General features: G+C 45.9%; 1 protein-coding gene across 2 annotated transcripts in view; it reads left to right on the forward strand.

Moving 5' to 3' along the window:
- The window catches only part of AP3B1 (adaptor related protein complex 3 subunit beta 1), a 1,831,130-nt gene that overhangs the window by 752,811 nt on the left and 1,054,639 nt on the right, over positions 1–23,680 (forward strand). The window lies entirely within an intron of this gene.

Below are 23,680 nucleotides of genomic sequence, written 5' to 3' on the forward strand. Positions count from 1 at the left end.
GAAACCGTATACTGATTAACAATACGAAAATGGCGGCCATCTTGTAGTTTTGAACAAGAGCACAAAAAAACGAATATTCATGATGAATGAAAGATGAACTAAAAAGTAGTATGTGAAATCAAATAAACAAAAAGAACAAACAAACGACTAAGGGGAGGAGCAGTAAATGAATTCCCACTTCACTTAAGGGTCCTATTTGAATCCTCATAAGACCAATGGTGGAAATGAGTCATATATCAGATAAGTGACCTCAATTCCTCCCATAAGTGGGCTACTTAAAATCCAATATAGGCAATAGTAGTAAGATAGTAAAAGTTATCCCAGTCACAGAGGTATATGTTGATTTTATAACTAATCAACAATAAATCTTTATAATCAAAAGAATTGAATTGATATCCCTAATGTTGATTGAGAATAATGTATTTAACAAACAGTGTGCTTCTGATATCCTATATGGACAAGTACAGTTGCAGATTGTAAAAAAAACTCTACTTCACATAGTAATGGAAAAGAAAACACAGATCATGGCTCAAATGACCTCATTTACAGACACATGACCTTATATCCATAAAGATCACAATTCAATTTAGAAAATAATGTAATTCATTGTCAGTATTCTGTCTCATTACAGTTGCCCGAAGGCCTCAAATCCATTTCGCTTCTCGCTGTATAACTGTAAGTGTCAACCTCTGTTCTACACTGGAACATGATCAATGCCATGAAACCAAAAAGCGTTGTTATTAGGATGTTTCACATTGTAATGTTTACTGAGAGGGTAGCTGCTGTCATTATTGGATGTATGACGTTACAACGCCTACCTTTACAACGCCTACCTTTACAACGTAAGTTTTACAACGCATACCATTACAACGCATAATGCTTTTGGGCGCTGGATAGTGAATAGTTTAATTTACTATTCCAGCTCCAGTCCCCGTGGATAGTAGGGAAGGTTATTGGATAGTAAATTAACCTATTCCCTATCCTAGAGCGCCCCTCAGAGCAATGCGTTGTAATAGTTTGCGTTGTAAAAGTTGCGTTGTAATGGTAGTTCGTTGTAAAAGTTTTGTTGTAAAGGTTGTATACCGTCATTATTTAGTAGCGCTTTTCACAAGGTGAGTATTCTGAGGTTAGATGCATCCATCAAAATTTCCTCCTTGTGGCAAAAGCTAGGCATATTGACAGACCTATGTAAAAAAAATGTAAATCCGTATTTGTAAAGCGCAAACTACTCACCCTTACGGGTCTCAAGGCGCTGGGGGCCGTCGTGGAAATTAAGTGAGCTATTACCCAGAGTCATATGGTGCTGAGCTGAGCTGCCACCGGAGCCAGGGATCGAACCGTGAGCCCTGTGCTCCGAAGTCAGCCGCCTTGGCTTCTGCACCACACCTCTCCACTCTATAAATAGGCCACTCTATAAATAGTGGAAGAATTGAGAGAGACCCCTTCAAAAACCAGGGGAATAGGGTACTTGTAAACAGTAAAGTTAGGTAGTTTCCCTTGGTCAAGTTACAGAGAAAATACGCCCAAATATTGGTCTTGGACAGAAAGCTCAATTTAGCATAAGCATAAACATGAACAATTTTGTGTATAAAATGTAGAGATTTTATTAAAACAAACCTTTAAAACATATTAAAAAACATTCTTATTACATAAAACGATTTTTCAATTGAGAAAAACTCATTCACAGTACATATAGGGATCAACAAATACTCATACTGTAATCAACCAAATTACAAAAAGTCTCCTAAATTAAAGCAAGTTATACGATTCAAAAGAAAGTGGGGGAGAGAGAGACAAACAATGACATCAACGATTTGTCATACAAATATGCACATCAAAACCCTCATTACGACTCAATCCTAGACTCGTCTTATTTTGTTGTTCTTGGGGTGAGTTAGGTTGTTCGATTGTGCAAGGGAAACTACCTAACTTCACTTTATAAATAGGCCAAGCTACTGCATATAATCTTCAGGCAGTCACAGAGGGTTGTAGCTGACCCACCATAGCTGAAAACCTGAGAATGTAACAAACCCTAAGAATTGAGGAGTTCTGAAATCAGGAATCTGGATAAACATAAACAAGATGCACAATGCAAGCCATAGCACTTGGGCGGAAATAGTAAAGTGAAGGTGCTTAACATTGAAAGACGGATGTGCAGGTGTTCAGGCACAAATAACACCTCTACCAGTTGGTGTGCAGCAGCTCTCTGCAATACTTAGAGAGGCAGTGTTATTTGCTCCTGGGAACCAATTTTCACTCTTCCTTCTAATTGCCTTGAGAGCTGAGGTGCTGTTGCCAAAGTTGAAGGTGGAGCATGAATACCCATTTAAACAGTTATTTGGGATTCTCTTTTTTTTTCCTAATTTGAAAGTTTCCCTATAAGCTTTTTACCATTTTGCATCAGTAGGATTACTCCAGCTAGAAGCATTTGTAAATTTAAGATCTTTTATTATTATTATTGTAGTCAACAAAGTACACCAATTAACCCACTTTTATCCAAAGTAGTGGCATTAAGTAAACTTATACCATAAGAAAGTAAGATGGGTTGAAACAGGGTGAAAACAGTCCGGTGGGATACGAGAAAGAGGCGGGGATGTGTATTGACGTCTAGGGAAGGGCTGGACACCAGGCAAATGAGAAGAGTAGTGGGGGCTACGGAAGAGACGCTGAGATCAGTCTCCATCTACCAGCTTAGGTGGATTTATAGTCGGGTGGGTCAAACGGAGGACTCGTAGATATATCTGGCATGCCAGATAGGTTGATCCCCCCCCCCCCGCTGTAGCTCCACCAGCGCTCCGAGTGTCTTCTGTGCCCTGTTATCCTCTGTGACCATTTTGCTCTTGTTTCCCTGATCCTCTCTGCCCTTTTTCCTCGCAGTTCCCGCCGCTGCTGCCCCTGCGGCCCCGCCCCCCGCGCCCATTCGCTGCCCCCTGCCACCCGCCTTCCGCCCCCTAGCTACTCCTCCCTCCCACCTCCTCTTAAAATGGCGGCCGCGCCGCTGGCGTGCCGAAGGCACACCTAAGGCAAGCCCGTCTGCGCCCGAACCCCTGGCCCCCGCACCAGGCATGAAGACCGCCTCCGATATGACGCTAGCACCCTCCTCGCTCTCAACCCAGGACGGGCCCCCACCTGTTGCAGGGCCACCCTGAAGCACACCCAGAACTGCAGCTTCTCCTGCATTGAAGATGCAGAGACTCCTGCCACTACAGAACACAACCAGCTCCGATGCATCCTGATCAACACCCGCTCCGCACGTAAACACACCGTTGAGCTCTGGAACCTACTCAACACCACATCAACAGACGTTGCCTTCCTGACCGAGACCTGGATGAACGAAGCCTCCTCTCCAGACATCGCCATAGCCAACCCCGACGGATACAAGATCGCCCGCAGAGACCGCACCAACGGAGTCGGAGGAGGAATCGCCATCGTCCACAAGAAGATAATCAGGGTCTCAACAAACACCGATGACACTCTCAGAACTGCCAAACACATGCACTTCCAGATCCACACGGACCCCAAGACCACCCTAAGAGGCACCCTCGTATACAGACCACCCGCACCCCAACCACAATTCTGCGACGCCATCGCCGACTTCATCAGCACGCACGCACTGATCTCCACCAACTACATCCTCCTCGGAGACCTGAACTTCCATCTGGAGAACAACAACGACAGCAACTCCTCCACCCTGATAAGCAACCTCACCAACCTCTGACTGGAACAGCTCGTCACGATGCCGACCCACATCGCCGGACACACGCTCGACGCCATCTTCTCCTCAAGCCCCCACGTCTCCGAGCCCACCTGGACCGACCACCACTGCATCCACTTCACCTTTTGGAAACCCGTCGCACATCACTGCACCCTACAGACCCGGAAGTTGGAGAACATATGGCACAACGAGAAGTCGCCGAGCAGCCCACAAAGACGCCATCCGCAACCACCACCACTTCATCATGACCGCCAAGAGAACCTCCTTCAAAGACAGCCTCGACAACAACGCACACAACAGCAAGGAGCTCTTCAACGTCGTGAAGGAACTCTCCAACCCCAGCTCCAACACCAATGACATCCCACCGTCGCAAGCCCTGTGCGACTCCCTCGCGACCTTCTTCCACCGCGAGATCGCAGACATCCACCACAGCTTCAAACCCCGGACGACCCTAACATGCCCCAACACGCCGGACCCACCACACCCCACCGACCACACCCCACCGACCACGACCCCCTGACAACCTGGGCCAATGTGAGCATCAAGGACACAGTCAAGACCCTGGGCACAATCCACTCCAGGTCGCCGTCTAATCCTTTTCCACACCACATCCTCAACAAAGCCGGCGGCTCCATCTCCCCCCACCTGCACAACATCATCAACCTCTCCTTCAAGACCGCAACCTTCCCTGAGAGCTGGAAGCACGCCGAGATCAACGCCCTACTGAAAAAAAACCAAGGCGGACCCGAGCGAACTCAAAAACGTCCGGCCCAACTCCCTGCTTCCGTTCCCAGCTAAGATCATCGAGAAGATAGTCAACATCCAACTCACCCGCTACCTCGAAGACAACAGTATCCTGGATCCCTCCCAGTCAGGATTCTACAGCAACCACAGCACCGAGACCACCCTCATTGCCGCCACAGACGACATCAGGATCCTACTGGACAATGGCGAGACGGCGGCCCTCATCCGTCTGGACCTCTCCGCCGCCTTCGACACCGTCTGCCATCGCACCCTACGAACACGTATCCAGAACGCAGGGATCCGAGACAAGGCCCTCACTGGACCTCCTCCTTCCTCTCCGGCAGAACCCAGAGAGTCTGCCTCCCCCCGTTCCGATCCGAAGCCTCCGAGATCATCTGCGGCGTCCCGCAGGGATCCTCCCTCAGCCCGACACTGTTCAACATCTACATGACGCCCCTCGCACGCATCGCCCGACATCACAACCTCAACATAATCTCCTACGCCGAAGACACGCAACTGATCCTCTCCTTCACCAAGGACCCCCTCACCCCCAAATCCAACCTCCACCAGGGAATGAAAGCCATCGCCGAATGGATGGAGGAAAGCCGCCTTAAGCTGAACACCGATAAGACGGAGATCATCATCCTTGGCCCAACCCCACAGCATGGGACGACTCCTGGTGGCCCGCATCACTAGGGACACCCCCCCCCCGCACCCACCAACCACGCACGCAACCTGGGAGTCATCCTTGACTTGAAACTCACCATGACCAAACAAGTCAGCGCTGTCTCTTCCGCCTGCTACAACACCCTCCGTATGCTCTGCAAGATCTACAGATGGATTTCGACAGACACAAGGAAAACAGTCACCCAGGCCCTAGTCAGCAGCAGACTCGACTATGGAAACACCCTCTACGCCGAGGCCCCGACCAAGCTCATCAACAGACTGCAAAGAATCCAGAATGCCTCTGCACGCCTGATCCTTGACGTCCCGCGCCGCGAACACATCACCCCCCACCTGAGGACCCTGCAGTGGCTCCCTGTCGACAAAAGAATCTCCTTCAAGCTCCTGATCCACGCACACAAGGCACTCCACAAGACCGGCCCAGCCTACCTCAACAGTCAACTCTCCTATGTACCCAACAGGTAACTCCGCTCCGCAGACCTCTCCCTGGCTACCATCCCAGGCATCCGTAGAACCACAGCCGGAGGCAGATCCTTCTCCCACCGCGCTACCAAGACCTGGAACCCCCCCCCCCCGCCATCCTACGACAAACCGAAGGCCTTCTAACCTTCAGGAGACAACTCAAGACCTGGCTGTTCGACCAGTAGCAACAGCACTCCCCTCTGTCAGCGCCTTGGAACACTTGCGGTTATGTAGTGCGCTCTACAAATTAATTGATTGATTGATTGATGTCACTTCTCAAAATTCATCCTATAGATATCGGTCGCAGTGCCCCCATGTCTTATCAAACAAGTGTAACGTGCGTCTCCACTGCTGTTAACTTGTCCAGTGCCAGCAGTTCCCATCGTTTGTGGAGCCAATCTCAGTAGCTTGGGATCGCTTCGGAGCCCCAGCGAGCAAGTAAAAGCTGTTTGCCTTCTCCCAGCGCCAGGGTGGTGGCACGCCCCTTCGCAGATTTTAGAGGGCACATCGTGGTTCGGGAGCCCTAACCATATGTAGCAGGGAAACCCAGGTATGTCTGTCAGACATTTTATTCACCACAACTAGCAACTCCCGCCAGAAAGAACTTATATTTTAAATACTTTATTTGTAAACGTTTTGTTTAAGGAAGCTGTCTTATCCACTCCAATTCTAAACACATGTCAGTTCTTACAATATTGCCCTTCTTCTAATGCTTTGTATAAATAAAATTGAGCATTCTTGTTTTCTTTCCCCCTAATTTGCCTAGTTATGCTTTTGGCTGTAGTGTTATTTAGTGTGCCATCGATCCTCTCGAGTGAGGTTAATAATCACAGTCTACCGTGCTGGCGAAGATACCCTTTTTAAGTGGAAATATGTCGCTCACATGCTTTGTATATTCCTGCTAGGTAGTGATTGGATTTGTATTTTTCTCATGTTTTGAGAAAATTTCGCTTAAAGGCTCCTCCATTCAACTCTATTTTCAGATTTCTTTTTTTTATTGTGTTGCACTCCATAATTGATGATACAGGAGGATTAGCTGACTTAGAAATTCATAATTGATTTTGGACCCCTTTCACTTTGTATTGCAATGACGATGCAAGAAAATGGTTGAACGGAATGACAGGTTCTTGGTGTGCATTAATAGTCGTCTTTTTGGTCATGACGGAGCAGAAAGTTGAATGTTAATAAAGCACAAACCTAAGACTTGCCTATGCTAAATGAAATATTGTGTCTGAAAAGGCATACGTAAGTTTGAAAAGCGAGGGCCACCTCCATGCGACGAGAGTTCTAAGCAGAATGTTCTGATTAACAGCAATATTAATATAATACACAATATTGAGTTGATTCTGTAAATAGAAAATAAATCTGCCCCGAAGTGATGTCTATAATCGTGGACCCTAGAAGGGCATCATTAGAAGATGAAACTGTCTGAAAACAAGAACAGTGACTCCTTCAGTTTCAGGGTACTGCCTCAAAGGGGCATAAAGACTCCTATGTCAACATACCTTGCATACATGCAACTGTAGTCCGTGAACACAATGAGTGCAGAATGATTTGATGGTTGTCCCCTCATGTAATGCAGCCCCATGTATGGTGAAGCAAGGTAGCCCTAAAGAAGAGAAGGCCATTCCGAGGACCTGCTCCTCAGTCAGTAGTGAGTGGTGTGTGTTAGTTCTGAGATCGCCTCAAGTGAATGATATGTACCTAAGGTTAAGATCCTTAACTTGAGATACTACCCCAGCTAGAAGACAAAACATCCCCTACTGGTGAAGGTGGCTGTATGTCTGCGGGAATTATTTAACACTTGTGACAAGTATGCTGATTTAAAGCTGACTTTTCATGAATGGTAGTAAAGTTTTTGCACGTACTTTTTTTAAAGGCTAGAATGGAGAAGGTAACAAAAAAACAAAAAACAACTGGCTCGCGTAATGGTCTGCTGGCCAGAGATGGCCTGCAAAATAAAAATAGATGATTGTTGGTTATTGGAACTCTTGGACATCGTTGACCTGCAAGAACAAGGTCTGTCAAAGCCAATAGTTCTCGCCATTTGGCTTGATAAATGATTTTTATTGATGCAGTTCAACATTGGCAAAAAATGAAAAACTGGTATTTCCGATACTGAACAGCATAAAAAAAAGCCTAAATGCATTGACATGTGTATATGCATGCATCAACATGCCTCTGAATGTATTCATCATGGAAACTCTGGCCGCATCAGGGTGATGTCATAGGCGTTCACATATGTTATGAGGCCGCTGCCATTTTGATGTTTTGGCATTGCGGATTGGTGCATGTGTACACATATTTTAAGATGCAGCAGTCATTTTTTTCTTTCTTTTTTTTGGTTTGAAGATGGCACAAAATCTACAATGTTTTCATAAAAATTAGCAGCCCTGGGGCTAAGTGCAGTTGCTAAGCCCTCCATAGAAAAAGAAAAATTAGAAAAAAAAGAAGGCAAATTGTGGAGCGATAAGAGGGATGGTGGTGGGAAGACAGCGGGAGGAATAAGGTGCTTGGTGGGAGGGAAAGATGGAGATTTCTATTTTTTTGTTTAAAAGCGGTCAGTTAAGGGCCTGAGGAAGCGGTGGACAAACTTGAGGATGAGGACATGGACAACAGGAAGTTAGTTCAAAGGTAGAGATTTGAGGAGTGGAACTAGCACACAGGGTAGAGCGCAAGAACACAAATGCATTCCCGTGGAGTGCTGAAATTAAAATGTAGTTCTCTGATGTAGAGCTATTGAAAGATACAAGTAGCCTAATCAAAAGGCGTGTTTAAAAAGACAAAAAAAGCTGTCCTGCACGGGATGGACAAGCACAAGAAGAGGAAGGAAAGCTGTCAAATAAGAAACATGCATATGACATTGATATGAAATCCAACCAGGTGTAAGTAACGAGGTGACATAGAGCCCTCTGTAAGTATTCGGAATTGTTCACAATAGGTCTTATACAGAAGACAGCAAAAGGGTAGTCACGATCTCAAAATAAGATTAGTGTATATCGAACGACTTGCCCCTCAGTGGTTACAGATCAATTAGGTCTTGCAAGAAAAACAATACAAATAGTTTATACTAGAAAGCAAGCATACTATTGGCTACAGGTTCCAGACCATTTATGAAGCCTACGGGCAAAAGTTTTTTAAAAATAGTTATGAATATCAAATATTACACACAAGCAGACACTTGGTGCTGTAGATATACAGATGCAATCTCTTCACTACTTCTTTTCCCCTTCTCTGAAGCAACAAAGTATACACGGCCACCTCCAATAATTCCTTTATAATACGCTTTGGTACACACTGCCTCCATAGATGGGTTAGCATGGTGCGTCATATTGTTGCACCCTTACCTTTAGCTCATCCAACTGTCTTTAGCTACTTGAGTATAGTGTTCCAGTCTATTTCCAGCTGCAAATTCATTATAACATAACAGGATTAACCGTAGAGTGGTGCAACAAATGATGTCCAAACTAAAGGTTTCTTTCTAGTAAGAAATGCAGCTTCTAGGAAATAACTGACATTGTATAGGCCTAAACTAGTTTCAACTAATATGCCATCCTTGGCACACCACTAACTCTCAGAAAGTGGCTGTACTAGAAAGAAAAAACCACAACGGTACATGGGGCAGATGCTGATAATAGGTATGCTGACCTTAGGTTGCTTCTGGTAAATAGTAATATCCCATCAGGTCCGTAGTCTGCCATGTTGGAGGTGCTGGACTTGTCCCTGTTAGATCTCCCACAAACTCTTTGGAGGAGACTTAAACATGATGACTGATGGTGTGGGAGATAGAACTACACCACCACACGACATTAGACAAACATCCCATACCAAACAAGGGGTTTATGTGGTATTTAGAGCTACATGATATTTGGGAGGGTGGAGGGGGGGAGCTCAATTAGAAGTATAAGGCATTCTTGTACTATTGGGTTTTGCACAAGACAAGTTCTAGATTTGACCATTTCTTCACGGCTAGCCCTCAAGCACACAGATTCTTTATGGTGAGAGGAATATCAGACCGCTTACCCTTGTTAATGGTGTTGGTGCCTCCCGTGCAGAAGTGTACTGGAGACAGGGTTCTTCTGGTGTCTTATGGATAAAGAAATGGCAGCGACTTTGGTACATAACTTTTAGGAAAATCTTCGATCTGTAGAAAATGCCATAGCAATATGGGAAACATAAACCTGTGTTAGGGGGCTAATTATTTCAGGAACCGCTTGGACACACAGGATGTTGAAAAGCAAATGTATCACTTTAAAGAAAGATATTCTTGAACTAGAACAAGCCCGTATAGTAAAACTGTTGCCTCTTCTGGAAGGGCACTGTGGACTAAAAGAGCATAATGGTAAACTTTATTCTCACATGAAGCCTTTGCAACTAACTTAATGGTCAGAGACGGCTCTATTTGGTGGAAACTAAAGCCATAAACTAAAAGTACTGTCTTGGATCCAGGGAGGAGATGATTAAGTGAGACATGTATAGATGGTGAATTCAGACATCGGAGTACCAGTGGTGGGATTTAAAATAGTTGTGGAAACGTAGCTATTTATTTTCAGTCGTTCTGTAAACCTAAACGGTCCTTCCTGTACCGTTTGAAAATGTTATCTTTGAATTTCATATACAAAATAAATATTTAGTAACTACACTTACATTAAGGGAGGTTATGGGTCTTTGCTAAGATTAAAATCACATGATTGAATGGATTTCATTGTTGCAGTGCTTCACCTCAGATAGATTGGAATTTGCCAGCTATTGCAGCGATAGCGACAATAACACATGTTCCGCATAATGCAATGCATGCTTATTCACCAGACTCAAATGACTTCACATCGCCACTAACATCATCAAGGTCATCACTGATGCCGCATATAACTGGAGTGGACACATGTTGGCTGCCAGTTGAAGTAGATTCTTCTTTCTATTTTATTTGAAAGGACTTTTATGTGTTAACAGGGATACTGCTGTCACACATCTTCGAATGGTGTATATATAGGATATGTTTTGTTATTAAGTGTAATTGTAACAGTCTTTGGCGTCTGTATTCAGAGATGACATCACTGGTGATATTGTGTCAAGACATCAGAATTCAAAGTTGCAAACGATGTATGTTGTATTTGTCGTCATAAGCCTGGTCATTAGCATGGTGTAGATGTGTAGGTATGGTTGTAAAGCTCAACATAACTGATTGATGTCATTTGTTTTTATTTTTTGGTCCATACATGTTTCTGGACCTTTCATTGGCAATTTTGTATGAATTATTATGGGTGTTTTTTTTAAATATTTATTTTAACTTTTTTGAGTCTTATGATATTCTTTATTATGTTCCTGTGAGTTACCTGGATCTCTGCACACAGTGTCCAGTGAGGGTGGAGCAAGGCCGTAGCTTGCTAAAACACTCTAAGCTCAGTATATATGCCCTTATTATCCACTGAATTCAGCCTGTAGTTGTGATGAGCAGCCACAAAGAATGGGATTTGGCCCCCTTTAGTGCTCAGTTCCCCGGCTCAAAGACTTGGCAAGGGAGCTAAGTTCATTAAACAACACGCACAGGTTCAAGACCCCTATTTTTTTAAGGTTTTTAATATAGATACCATTTGATTTAATTCTTGTTTAGAACTTTCCTGGGAGATAGGTAACTAAAAATGTCCTTTAAAATGTTCTTTTTTTGTGGCTGCGGATCATCAGCTGGTGCACAACATATCTACTTTGCATTTTTCATTCCATTTTTTATAAGTGATTGATCTTGATGTGTCACTTGGCTATCTGCCTTTAGGTGACAGGAACTTACAATACCTTTCAGCAACCTCTTCCCATGCTTGCATGAACCTATTTTTGCCCCATTGATTTTTTTGTTGTTAAACTATTTTTTAAGCACATTAAAGATTATTGTGTGTTTTTAATGGACCTTTTTACTATGCCTTCCATCAAAATATTTTTTATGTGGTATCAACCTATTGGTGTAGATCTGTTTTTGCTTGTATCTAAATTAGAGTAGCACCTTTCCTATGGAGGAAGTAGGGACACCTATATCTCCAACTGCACACGTAAGGCTGCGCAATTCCTTTGTGCAAAGATATTAATTTTAATGTGGATGAGAATCTTAAGAGGAAGCTCACAGGATTATGGCATGCCTCTTCATGGATGTGGCAATCTTTTGTTCATCCTTAAGGTGCACCAACATACAACTGAGTTTTCCACGTGTAAGAAGCATTCTGTAGAGTAACTGTGTGGGGAAAAGGGTGAACTGAACAGTGCCCCTTTGGGAGACATGTATCTCCAGATTGCGAGGTAGCAGCTTCACCTTTGCCTGGAAGACCACTCAGCGTCTTGTAAATGTTCTGGGCCTAGTTGAGAGATGTTGTGCCTGATCTTTGCTTTGCCTCACTCTTTGGAATTATATATACATAAGGGTAGCATGACCCAATTTAAAATTTGGTGACTGACACTATTTTCAAGACGGGGCTCGAATAGCACAACATTGATTGTGGATCATTGAGTTTTTCCACCTCCTTCCTGATATTGGGAATAATTTACAGTATTTGCGCCCTGTTTGAAGACTAGAAATCTGAATTCCTTTGTCACAGCGCAGGAATGACTGTGTAGTTCAGGTGTACCTTGTTTTTTTTTCCCAACGTGGGCATTTTTGCAGATAATGTAACTGCATCCGTTTACTGCCTGTAAGGATGATAGGAAATCATTAGAATAGGAAGTATGCTTTACATGTGTATTGGTGTTCTTTCAGACAATACTCTGGTCAACCCTTTTGACAGTTTCTTTATTTGGGTCTGAAGAAACGTGTTTTTTGGTTCAGATTACTGAATTGCAAAATTACATTATTAAAGTGTATTCTTCGTTCCAGGTGTCATGCTATCCGTTTCACCTACAGACAAGCCTTGGTACTCAAGGAAACAGATTCGCACAAACCTCAGTTTATCATTCTCGTTGGGAATTAAGATGTCTTTTATTTTTTTTAACTTAAATACATTCCCTTCCCCAACGACTAGGTGAGCGTAAAAAAGCTGCATATTCATCACTCTACGTAATCTGAAAGGGTGTAAAAAAACTGCATGTTACCCGTCTGTGATCTTATTTTGAGTTACTTGTTTAGAAAATAACCCAGCATGATGTTGAAGATCTTGCAACCCTCTAGAGTTATATTTTTAATGACTTCTCAACTTAGTTTCTGTACTAATAATTATCTATTGACATTAAAAGAAGCCTTAGTCCCTGGTCTCCTACATCATTTTAGATTTTCTTTGGAGCACAAACAGAATAGTAATCCTAAATCAGAAAGCAATTTGAAGGATCCCCCGCATATGGGAAGGGCCTTGATAATGTCCCATTGACAGTGTCCCATAGACTTGAGCCCTTGCCAGCAGGACATAACAATTGTATCCATTCTCTGAACTTCCTGCCAAATCCTATTTTCTGCACCAGTGCAAATAGAAAAGTCCATGCAGTGAAGTCGAATGCGCATTCCACGTCTTGTAAGAAGACCACTTCTGGCTCCTCCACTCTGCATTCCTTTCCATAACACACTGTAATCACCTAAAGGTATGTCTTCTTGGCCCAAAGGGTGATAGTGGGCCTGGTTTTCTCTCCGACGCTGTATAATCTGTTCTGATAGATACATCTGCCGTGTGGATTCCTCACCTTGTGAATACCCCCTTGCGTCAGCAACATTCGGAAATTCTTTTTTCGTAGCCTCGCGCCGACGTGGACTCCTGACGTCATAGAGACACGACCTCGCTCGCGACTCCGCTGACGTCACCGACGCCTACAATAGGCCCACGCCGGCGTGATGACATCAGTTCCCTTTTTTCCGCGTCGTCGACGCTAACGGTTATCGGGAATCTCTGTAGCCAACGGATACTTTGTTGTCTTTATTATTAACATTTTCTGCGTCTCTGTATCCTGTCTCTTCGACAATGTCTTCAAAAAAGACCGGCTTCAAGCCCTGCAGAGAATGCAGCAAAATGATGTCCATTACCGACCCACACAGCGACTGCATCTGGTGCTTGAGCTCGGACCATGATGTGGAGGACTGCTCTTCGTGTAAGAAAATGAACCCGAAGGCCCTGAGAGAGAGAGAGGCGAAGCTCCTGGTGGCTAAAATGAAAGCTGGAAAAGGAAAATCGTCGAAGTCTCGTTCTCGAAGGGCGAGGTCGAAGTCGAGATCGAGGTCCAGGTCTAGATCTAGAGGAAGGTCGTCTTCGAAGTCGGCTTCGGACCATGTTTCAAAGAAAAGGAAACATAAGAAGAGGAGACATGAGTCCCGACGTCGTTCTGGTAAGGAGTCGGGGTCGAGGTCGAGGTCACCGAAGGTTCGTTCGAAGGTGGTGACCATTGAAGTTTCGGATCCAGAACCTGAAGGTGAGGCTTCCCCTTCTGAGTCACGGGCGCCGTCTCCGGCTCCGTCTCCGACTCCGAATCCGGCTCCGAATCCATCTCCGGCGCCGTCCCCGGTCCGAGATGAGGAGGAGCCTCGTGAGGATGAGGATTCCGAGCCCTTAGGTGAGCCGAATCCGAACGCTCCTCGGGACAGGCCTGAAGGTTTTCATCCACCATTTCCTGCCCCAGGCCAGGACCCTTCTGCATTTCTCAACGCGATGTATGGAGTCTTTTCGAGGTCGTGGTACCCCTCTGGTGCACCTTCGGGTCCCATGGGTCCTTTGGCGTTTAACTTAGGAGTCCCTCACTCTTACCCTCCGGCTCCGTTTATGCCTTACATGCCGGCTCCGACGCCGCCGTGGCATTTTCCGGCTCCACCGAAGCCGTCGACGCCGGTTCCGGCTTCGCCAGCTCCGGGTCGACCTAGAACACATCCCTCTGAACCTGCGGATTCGATCCCGACGTCGATTCCGAATCCGTCGGAGCCGATGGTGGATCCGAGGGCAAAACGGGTCAAGATGAGATCCAGAAGAGAGGCTCAGCGCCTTCTGGAGGAAAGGAGGTTTTTGGACTCACAATCTGATCTCGAGGAGGGTGAGTTGGATGAAGATACTTTTGAAGATTTGGCAGAAGCAGGAAGCCTGGATTTCTCTCCAGAGTGGGAGTTACCATCAGGTTCTAGTACTCCTTCTAAGGACATTCAACCCTATCATTTGATTATGAGAAAGGCTGCCAGTCTGCTTAAGTTGACTTTGCCTACAGCAGAATTCAAATCTAATATTCTGACTGAAGTACTCCATTCTCCGAGTTCAGTGGTGGAACCTCTTCTTCCTTTCAATGAAGCTCTAACAGAGCCCATTCTGGAGGTGTGGAAAAAAAACCTTTGTCTGCTCCAGCTGTCTCTAAAAATGTAGCCAGAAGATACAGGGTTGCCCCTGATGATCCTGCCTTTTTAACCTCTCACCCTTCACCGGAGAGTTTGATCATTCAGGCTGCATGCTCCAAAAAGAACATTAGTGCTTTCCCTCAGGTTCCTTTTGAGAAGGAAGCAAAGAAGCAGGATCAGGTGGCAAAGAAGTCCTTCTCCTCTGCCAGTATGGCATTGAAGTCATCAAATGCCACTTGCTTGATGGGGAGATATTTACACGCTCTGATGGACTCTTTACATGTTCTGGTTCCAAAAGTTCCTGATGACAGCAGGAAGGATTTTGAGGAAGTCATCTCTGACGCTCAGGCAGCGGCTCGCCAGGTCATTCAGAGCGGTTTGGATACTGTAGACTCTGTGGCGCGCATTATGGGCACTGCTGTCGCTACTAGGAGGTCTGCCTGGTTGAAATCTTCTGACTTTTCGGCTGATGTTCAGGCGACATTATTAGATCTTCCTTTCGATGGTTCAGGCCTTTTTGGGAAGAAGGCTGATGCGGCCCTTGAGAGGTTTAAAGATTGCAAGGCGACTGCTAAATCCCTGGGTCTCCAAATGAGAGGTTCTTCAACTGGCAGAAGATTCAGAGGTTTTGGCCGTCCTGCCTTTCGGAATTTCCGGCAAGGCCAGCAGCAGCAGCAGCAACAACAGCAGCAGCAAAACTCCTTATACAGGTCCTACAGGGGAAAGCAAAGAGTGCGTCCTCGTGGACGTCAGGTCTCTTCCTCCTCCACTTCCTCCAACCCTCCTGCCCCTGAGAAGCAGCCCTAGATCCGACATTCAGGATCATGTGGGTCCGGTTGGGGGCCGGCTTACCCATTTTCTACAGGATTGGGAATCGGTTACGTCAGATCTTTGGGTTCTCAATCTTGTAGAAAATGGGTATGCCCTTCCCTTTCGGGAATTCCCTCCCAATTTCCCTCCTTGCCAAGGGTATTGCTCCGAGGAGCATCTGTCTCTTCTGCAAGAGGAAGTTTTAACTCTGATAAGAAAGGGTGCGATAGAGGTGGTCCCAGAGCAGGAAAGGGGTCAGGGATGCTACTCCCGGTATTTCCTGATTCCGAAGAAGGATGGCAGGCTTCGTCCAATCCTGGATCTCAGGATCTTGAATCTCTATCTGAAACAGGAGAAATTCAAGATGCTCACCCTTGCTCAGGTTCTTCAAGCGTTGCAAGAAGAAGACTGGATGGTGTCACTCGACTTGCAGGATGCTTACTTTCACATCCCAATCCTGAAGTCGCACAGGAGGTATCTCCGTTTTACGGTGGGATCGCAGCACTACCAGTTTGCGGTCCTTCCGTTTGGACTTACTACTGCGCCTCGAGTCTTCACCAAGGTGATGGCAGTGGTGGCGGCACATCTCAGAAGGTCAGGGATTCCGGTATTCCCTTATTTAGACGACTGGCTGATCAAAGCGGAGTCGTCAGAGAGAGTGCTCCATCATTTGCGGGAGACAACCCAGTTGTTGTACAGGTTGGGTTTTTCAATAAATGTACCCAAGTCTCACCTGGTGCCCTCCCAGCGCAACCTGTTCATAGGTGCGGTACTGGACACAACCGTATGTCGTGCATTCCCTCCCCCTCAAAGGATTCGCGACATACGGGAGATGATTCCTTTGTTTTACAATGGAGCGGTCGTTCCAGTCCTGAAGGTCCTTCGCCTGCTCGGTCTGATGGCTTCATGCATTCTGTTGGTCAACCATGCACGCTGGCACATGAGGGCGCTCCAGTGGTGTCTCCGCAGGCAGTGGTATCAGCACAGCGGAGACCTCAGGGAGTCAGTGAGGATCTCCAGAGAAGCTGCAGCGGATCTGTCTTGGTGGGGCGTGGAAGGCAATCTGTCCCAAGGAAAGCCTTTTCAACTTCCCCCATCGGTGGCCACGGTGATAACGGATGCATCCACTCTCGGGTGGGGTGCTCATCTGGGGGATCTGGAGGTCAAAGGCCTTTGGTCTCCAGAGGAAAGGTTGCTTCACATCAACCTTCTAGAATTGCGGGCGATACGTTTGGCGCTCAAGGCCTTCCTCCCTTCCCTTCGCAGTCAGTCTGTTCAAGTCCTGACGGACAACACGACTGCGATGTGGTACATCAACAAGCAGGGAGGAGTAGGGTCGCAGTGTCTCTGCAGAGAGGCTCTGCGTCTCTGGTCCTGGGTTCAGGACCATCAGATTTGTCTGATGGCAAATCATCTGGCCGGTGTTCTGAACGTTCGTGCAGACAGTCTCAGTCGGCAGTTCTCTGCCGACCACGAGTGGAGGCTGCACCCGGAGGTGGTTCACGACATCTTTCAGATGTGGGGGACTCCTCGGGTGGACCTGTTTGCCACTCGCGAGAATGCGCACTGCCTGTCGTTCTGCAGTCTCCAGTATCCGATGCAAGGAGCCTTGGGGGACGCGTTTCAGTTGAGTTGGAAAGATCAACTCCTTTACGCGTTTCCCCCCATACCCTTGATTCCTCGGGTTCTGAGGAAGATTCGCCAAGACCGGGCCCAAGTCATATTGGTCGCTCCGGATTGGCCAAGAAGGGTGTGGTATACAGATCTACTCCACCTCTCCTCTCACCCGCCGCTCCGTCTCCCTCTCAGGGCAGACCTCCTCTCTCTGATGGAGGGGCAGGTTTTACACCCCCACCTCCAGACATTGCACCTTCATGCCTGGAGATTGAGCGGGGCAACCTGAATTCCTTTTCCCTCCCGCCTGACGTTGTGGATGTCATCTTGTCAGCCAGGCGTGACTCCACTAAGTCCATCTATTCTTATAGATGGGCGAAATTTGTCACGTGGTGTGGGGAAAGGTCTGTTGATCCTTTGAGGGCCCATTTGTCTAATGTTCTACAATTTGCTCTTTCTTTGGCGCGGCAGGGTCTGGCGGTTGCCACGGTAAAGGGTTACCTGTCGGCGCTGTCGGCTTTTCTCTGCTTGCCTGACCAGCCCTCTCTTTTTAAGTCTCCTGTGGTCTTAAGGTTTTTGAAGGGTCTTACTAATATGTTCCCTCCTTCACCTTTCATTGTGCCTCAGTGGGATTTAAATCTTGTATTGACCTTTTTGATGGGGGCTCCCTTTGAGCCTCTCCACAAATGTCCCATGAGGCTTCTTACCCTTAAGACAGTCTTCTTGGTGGCAATAACCTCGGCAAGGAGGGTTAGTGAGCTTCAAGCTCTTAGCTCCAAGCCCCCATTCCTGACCATTCATGTTGATAGAATGGTTCTTAGGACCAGGGCTGCTTTTCTGCCTAAGGTGGTAACTCCCTTCCATCTAGGACAGTCCATTACCCTACCTACCTTCTATCCTCCCCCTCACCCTTCCAAGGAGGAGGAGAGACTGCACCGTCTGGACCCTAAGAGGGCGGTGTCCTTTTACTTGGACAGATCCAAGGACTTTCGCTTGGAAGACCAGCTCTTCGTTGGATTTGCTGGCTGCAAGAAAGGAAGGGCGGTCCATAAGAGAACTTTATCGAGATGGATCGTCCTCTGCATAAAGATCTGCTACTCTTTGGCCGGTAAGGAACCACCAGAGGGTATAAGGGCTCATTCAACTAGAGCTAAGTCTTCAACCTCAGCATTGGCTAGAGGTGTGCCTGTGGAGGATATTTGTAGGGCGGCGACTTGGTCTTCCCTCCACACTTTCGCGAAGCATTACTGCTTGGATTCCGAAGTGAGGAGGGACGGCCATTTTGCGCGCTCTGTCCTTCAGGATTTCCTGGTTTAGAAGAGTGGACACCCTCCTCCGGGAGTGGGGACTGCTGTGGGACTCTATTCACAAGGTGAGGAATCCACACGGCAGATGTATCTATCAGAAGAACAAGTTACTTACCTTCGGTAACGCTTTTTCTGGTAGATACTATATCTGCCTGTGGATTCCTCACCGACCCACCCGCCTCCCCGTTGTCCACTCTTCTATGCCAGAGTTACTGTAGTGTAATATATATATATATTTTATTGTCAAGGAAATGTTTCAGTTGCTTTCCTGCTTTTGCTTAACACTGTGTGTTTTGCCTTGAGTACTGTGTACTGTGTATACTTGTATATTTCTACTGTCATTGGTCCGTCCGTGTGCCTCGATGGCACGGAAAAAAGGGCGGAACTGATGTCATCACGCCGGCGTGGGCCTATTGTAGGCGTCGGTGACGTCAGCGGAGTCGCGAGCGAGGTCGTGTCTCTATGACGTCAGGAGTCCACGTCGGCGCGAGGCTACGAAAAAAGAATTTCCGAATGTTGCTGACGCAAGGGGGTATTCACAAGGTGAGGAATCCACAGGCAGATATAGTATCTACCAGAAAAAGCGTTACCGAAGGTAAGTAACTTGTTCTTCGCTAAGATTTTTGTCAGTACTTTGTTGTAAACAGGTCGGTAATACTTTCAGTACTGATGACGTCACGTACTGGGTAATCTTGTGCTTTGCGGCGTGTTAAAGTTTATTTGTGTGTAAGTGTGTTGTAGAGCTGAAAGTTCTCACAACCCCACTCATATATTTCACTCAACTCTTCAAATGAGTACCGTGTCGCATTATGTAAAAGGTTACCCCATACAGATATGTTCACTTTTACCCAAGGACAAACATCGTGGTCGTTTTTCAACCTTCTCCAACCCTGTAATGACCATAATGGTAGCTCTGGAGCATAAGGGGTCGGTTTAGCCCTCGGTTTCACTCATGTTCTCTAACACCTTATCGCGGCCGTCATAAGCATGTTTCCTGAGGGGGCTCTTTTGTCCGTCTAATAACCGGACCAATATATTAATAGTGTCGCCCAACTCCGCCAACACAGCCTCCCGCCTGGGCTGGTTTGATGTAACAGCCAAGGCCTCGCCCACCGGAGCTGCGCCACAGGCAGCATGTTCATAGTTACGACACCCAGCCTGCCTTGCACCAATGAAGCAAGCACAGGTCTCCGCATTGGCTACCCGTGGTCCACCCGAGCCTCATATTAGAGAAATGTAGAACGACCTCCAACCATTGCACACCGGGAGTACACAAAAAAGTACATTAATCTAGGTAGGACCGCCATTTTGGAAATTGGAATCCGGCCCGTGTATAGCAAGGGAAGTGCACACCGGGAAGGACGGCAAGTACTGGAGTTAAATTACAGGCCCGGCTCCAGGAATTGTTATTTGGGTGGGCCAAGAGTGCATTTGGGTGGGCCACTGTGTCGTGTATTTCTATAGGTTCTGAATCGATCCCCCTATTCCTGACCCTATTCTGGTTAAACTACCTAGCTAGTTAATTAACAGTCAGCCCATGAGGCAAGAAATCCCCCATGATGCAGATACCGTTATCTGACGCAGTCACACTACGGCACAGGAACGTGTTATCTGATTAGGTCATAACGCTTGAGATCTAATTAGACAAGCGACATTCCTCCAGCCCCTGATAAGGCATACGACGTTCTCATAACAAATCAAACCTATGACAACCTGGATAATCCGTGCGGCCATTGTTTTGATTTCACAGAGAACTTTAGTAAAGAATGTGCTAACGAGCAAGTCGTATGACATCTTTATTGACGTACCTATGTCCATCCTTACGTCAATCCCGGCACCTTTAAGGTATAAATATTGCCGACCTTGCCCTATGCAAACACACGCGTGGTGACAAGACGGAGCAGCCATACTTGCCGAAGCCGAGAGCAGAAGCAGACCCCGCATGCAGCAGCCCCGCCTTCCTGACGCGCTGAGAGACGAGCTGCTATCTCAAGCCGAGAGACCCAGCACCGGCGTTTCTGGGCAGCCCTCGCAGGCAGCCTGGAATATCGAGAGCAGAGAAAGAGATACCATTCCTCATTCATCCTAAATTCCAGGTACAGAACTGAATAACCCCTCCTAGAGAATTCTTTAGTTATTCACTTGGCAAAAACAAACTTAACTTAAACTGTAACTTTCTATTCCCGCCCACGCATTAGACTTAGGTCAGGTACACGGGGTAGGCGTATTTAGAAACACCAGTTGAGTACGTTTAGTCAAATGTATATGTGTATGTAAATATATTTTAATCATTTTAAAGCATCATATGGCTCAGAAACCATATCAATGTTTTTACAGTATTATTTTATACTATTGCTTTTAATGTATGCACTTTACTTAACTATAAGTATTGCAATAATATCGATCCATTTCTCTTGTACGAGAAAAGAGACTGATCAATAAATAACACCTTTTATTGAACACGCCCGTCTCTTCCTTTTCTCTACATTCTGATGAGACTAAGAATGCACGTACTGACTGAGTAAAATAATTGCCTTGTGCTCACACGACTCTTGAGATTGACTCTTGATTAGGGGAGAGCAAAGTTGTCATGTTCTATGGTTGTCAGAAACTAAATCCCTTCTTGTCTAATCAGGGGAGTTAATCCTTCCTTGAACATTCGAGAAAGTTTCTAGCGAACTCTGAGCTTAGCTGGCAAACCCAAAAATTAAGTCTAGTATCGACAGTAGTAGACCTAGTTAACGTCTGGTCTAGGCCTTTACTGCCGTAGGTACTATTCCAATGCGCAGAGCCTATTGGGAAAATAGGAGCTACACTACATGGCGCCCAACGTGTTTGGAAAGGGCGATAAAACTAACGTAAGACATTTAGAGTAACTCAGTCGTGCTTTCTCACTCAGACCCCTTTTCCCAAATACTCCAAAGACGTCTGGAGTGGGTGAAAGGTTATTATATCCTCCAAAACCTCGCAGGAGGGAACTCCTATGTATGGTTCTTGGTCTAGTCAACGTTGAAGGATAAAACAGTTCCAAAATATTGTGCATCTAATCTCTGTTTCCATAAAGAAACCTGATCTGCAAATAAACATAATACCATCCTGTCAGCAAAATGGACAGCGATGAAGAACGAGAGGTTACTAGATTAGCTACTGAAATAGCAGATGCTGATGCTACCATGCAAACAGCAGACCCGGATATAATACTCATCCAGGTCGCCAAAAGGAGATCTATAACCTTAAAACTTATAGAAAATGGACTGACACCTAGAGGTGGCACAGTCATATTCGTAATCGAGGCACACGAATATCGGCAGACAGAGGTATACTATACATGGATACATTTTCCAGCAGCTAATACTGTAACAAAGTACTTCCACTATTACAAAGTAGAGGAACCTCCTAATGAGTACACTCCTTTCGAGGAGGTGGAAGTACCACTCAAATTCCAAGAGCATTTGCTCTTATTTGATGGCGCCCTAATACATAACAATCACATTACAAGGCTCGGTCCTTTAGGAAGACCAGGAGCAACGTGGCCGGTCCTAGCCGGATACACACCACATCCAGACATCGAAAGAATGCCTGCAGCAGAGCTGTTAATACAGCTAAAACAACTACTAAAAATTCACAGACAATTAGTTCAGTATGTAATGCGGACTTCAACAATTCAGCCAGCGATTAAACTTCCACAGCTGACCCCTCACCAGGGGAACACAAATAAAATTACACCACAGAACATCCAATCCTGCCTAGGTAAAGTCCCAGCAAAACGGGAACAAATACCATTCTGGTTGGCACAGAAAATTACCCAAATAGAGGCGGTGTTTCCTGACACCACCCCATTAGAAAAACACAGGATTCTGACTATATGTCTCCCAATGGGAATCGCACCACACATTGAGGACTGTGACACTTGGGGTACAGTCTTTGCTTCCATCTACACAAAAACGCACGGTGTTCCATCCATTTCGGTGATACCAGATGTGCTAAAACAAATTCAAGATGAATACGGTCCAGAACCTGCTTTAACTCTTGGTATGAAATTACTAAAAGACTTCAAGCAGGTCTCGGCTATATTACTAGCCAACATAAAAGGTGAAGCAGCAAACGTGGCGATCCGCCAGAGGTTAAAAGAGACAGATATAGCAGACCAACCAGCTGAAATTGCCAGAATCATAGAAAAATCCTATGAAGAACTAGGCAGAGATAGTCTAGGTGGAATACCAGTAAAACCGCAACTGACTACAAGTCCAGAAAAAATGTTTTTTAATAATAATAATAATTCACCAAAAAAGAACTGGGATGGGAACAAACAATCCAATCCTAAAGAAAAGAAATTCCAGTCCAGAGGAAGGTCTCCTAGGCGAAGAGAGAAATCTCCAAACCCGAGACAAAGGTCACCCCAGAGTGAACCCTCTGGGAATAGATATAACCTTAGAAATAGGGATAATATTAAAAAACCTGATAGATGTCAATACATTGATACACGTCCCTCTCAATCTTTTCAGAATTCCTCGCAGAAATCGGAAAGAAGAGGACGATCAGAAGAGCACGCCAAGTCCAAAGACAAGGAACCTGCTCAACTGAAAAAGAAATTACAATTTCCAAAAAAGAAGGTAGCCAGTATCAAGGTAGTTAACAATGCCGAGAATACTGAGGACACAACTGAAAAACGGAGAATGGGCTCAGACAATGCTAGACAGCGCAGCAGAGGTGAGCATAGCTCGCAAAGTCCTTATGAATCATCTGGAGACAGTGGACACGAATGAATACCTTCAAGTGGAAACTGCAGACACCAGAGTTAGCAAGCCCCACAAAATATACGAGATAACATTACGTATAGAGGGAGATAAGACTAGGAAAATAAGGGGACTATTTTGGGATAACCTCTCAAAGGGTTATGACATCCTTTTAGCTGAAAAAGACTGGCCACCAGAGTTTGTCAGGGAGTGCCCTCATGGCGAAGAAGTAATTATGCCTGCCTTCTCGAATCAAATCCCGATTCATAAAAAATACACACTGGCCAGAAAGTGGGCAGTGGCCTTAGCACCTGCTTTATACAAAAATCATGTA

Source organism: Lissotriton helveticus, chromosome 2_1 (genome assembly GCF_964261635.1).
Source record: "Lissotriton helveticus chromosome 2_1, aLisHel1.1, whole genome shotgun sequence".
Classification (NCBI taxonomy): domain Eukaryota; kingdom Metazoa; phylum Chordata; class Amphibia; order Caudata; family Salamandridae; genus Lissotriton; species Lissotriton helveticus.